Source organism: Stigmatopora argus, unplaced genomic scaffold (assembly GCF_051989625.1).
Source record: "Stigmatopora argus isolate UIUO_Sarg unplaced genomic scaffold, RoL_Sarg_1.0 HiC_scaffold_89, whole genome shotgun sequence".
In the NCBI taxonomy this organism is placed as follows: Eukaryota; Metazoa; Chordata; class Actinopteri; order Syngnathiformes; family Syngnathidae; genus Stigmatopora; species Stigmatopora argus.
This window is the reverse complement of record NW_027520103.1, coordinates 47,501-50,000: the sequence shown is the minus strand read 5'-3', so window position 1 is coordinate 50,000 and position 2,500 is coordinate 47,501.

The window sequence follows — 2,500 nt, the reverse complement described above, 5'->3', positions numbered from 1 at the left end:
ATGACATGGCCTTTGTGTGGTGCGTGTCCCGCGTGAGCTGTCGTCACCTGAAGCCTCTGCAACGGTGGAAGTTGTCGCGCATCTCGTTGGGTTTGTTGGATGATATCCGAGCGGAGAGTGAAAGTTAACCCGCCTGCATCTTATCCTCGAGCCGGCCAGGAAGCCGCGGAGTGTGGAAGGGCGCACGGTTGGTGCGGATCACATGGCCTCTGTGTGGTGCGTGTCCCGCGTGAGCTGTCGTCACCGGAAGCCTCTGCAACGGTTTCAAGCCGCGGAGTGTGGAAGGGCGCACGGTTCTTGCGGATGACATGGCCTGTGTGTGGTGCGTGTCCCGCGTCAGCTGTCGTCACCGGAAGCCTCTGCAACGGTGGAAGTTGTCGCGCATCTCGTTGGATGAGTTCCGAGCGGAGTGAACCCGAACCCGCCTGCCTCTTACCCTCGAGCCGGCCAGGAAGCCGCGGAGTGTGGAAGGGCGCACGGTTCGTGCGGATGACATGGCCTTTGTGTGGTGCGTGTCCCGCGTGAGCTGTCGTCACCTGAAGCCTCTGCAACGGTGGAAGTTGTCGCGCATCTCGTTGGGTTTGTTGGCATGGACCATGACCGGCCTGAGCAACCGGAATGGACCAACACCGGCTTGAGCAACCGGCATAAAGGCAACACTCTGAAAGGCGGCGGCGAGCCCATAGCCGATCCGAAAATTGTGTGGCGAAGCAAGTGGAAAATCAGTCTTTGCCGAAAGAAACAATGAAGCCCCGGGAAAACTGGCTCCCTCCCCGAGCCGGCGGCGGAAACCGTGGAGTGTGGAAGGGCGCTGTAAGCGCGGATAACATGTCCTGTCTGTGGGGAGGATCGGTGTGCGCACCGTTGTGAGTCCTGGAGGACGGTAAGCGACGTTACATCGGCGAGTCGTACTTGGGACGGCCCGGTGGCGTTAGCGCTATCCAGGTACACACGCGGCCACAGGCGGTTTCAAGCCCTTTCAGGTCCCGTGCGCGTGGTTGCTCCGGAAGCCTCTGCATATGGTGGAAGTTGTCGCGCATCTCGTGGGTCGTTGCACAGGACTGCTCAGGTCGAGTCCTTGGCGCCCTTGGGAGCCTCGTTCCCCGTCTGCGGCACCTCGGCCCTCCGTCCGCGGTAGGCGTCGGTGGCTGTTGACAGCGGGTGTATCTGGGTCAACTCCCTCGCGGCGGCGAGCCCATAGCCGATCCGAAAATTGTGTGGCGAAGCAAGTGGAAAATCAGTCTTTGCCGAAAGAAACAATGTGAAACAAATCAGCCATGAGCCAAAAAACGAATGAGGGAACAATCAGCCGTAAGCCAAAAGCCAAAAAACGAATGAGGGAACAAGTGAACAAATCAGCCCGTAAGCCAAAAACCGAATGAGGGCAAGTTGCAAATCCTACGCTACCTTCGAATTCCAAGACGCAGGGCCGTACACGGTCGACCCCGACCACGCCGGAACCGAAGCCCCAAAGGCCACGGGTACCCGCTACTCTCCCCTCGCCTCCGGCGGGGCGGAGGGGGGTTCAATGCCTCCGGTTGGATATGACGGAGCGCCCGTGGTCGCCGGTCCCCCCCCCACTACCCACTCATCCAGCTGAGGGGTTTGACGGTAGCCCACCCGGGGCAAAAGGGGCGGCGGAGACCGGCTGGTTCCGGCGAGATTGCGACGAGCTGGAGCGATGGCAGACACCCTGGCCGGCCCATAAACGCGGGTGATCTACAAGTGACAAGGTACAGGTTGGCACCCGAACCATCGCGGGTGTGCGGACAAGCTGGGTGGTTTTGGCCGGTGCGCGTGAGCGCGTGCTTAACTAGAGGCGGTTCCCCGGCTTACGTGATTCCTTGACGGGTAAGCGTCTGACGGGCCCGTTCCTCGCCGGGGTTTGTGGCGCGCCTGAGTCCGATTAATACATCTTCGATGTTGGCGGCCAGACCCACAAAACTCGTGCCACCGCGCTCGCTGGCCTGGTCTCGTCCTTGTCACGAAATCGTCGCTCCCCGTGACCTGGTTCGGGCCTTGCCGCGGAGCGGTAGGTGCACTGTGCACGCCCACGTGTAACGAAAGGAAGGTAGGAGGGGAAAACACAACCCAGGCCGGTCCTACACGCGGGTGTGTTACGTTACGCCAGGTTCCACATGCCGGCAAGCGCGAGCCTAAGCAGGGAGGAAGAGTTGGCACCACCGGTCTTACGGTCTCGGAAGGATTGTTGCAAGGTTTCATGTTCATTGGGAAGAGCATTAGAGCCCGGTCCGAAATAGATTGGACGTCTGCGCGTGTGACCCTCTGTTACTGATTATCCGGGTTCTTTCCGTCGCCGAGCGCGGAGTTTGACCGACGCCAATTCCCCTCTAGGTTGTTGTGTTCTAGGCCGGAACACGACGGCCCGCGCCACCGTGCCCCGCGACTCCGGCCATCGGCCTTGTCCCGGAGCGGTAGGTGCACTGTGCCCGCTTGCCCGCAATACCTTCCCTGCATTTCCACCTCCAGGAACTAGCCT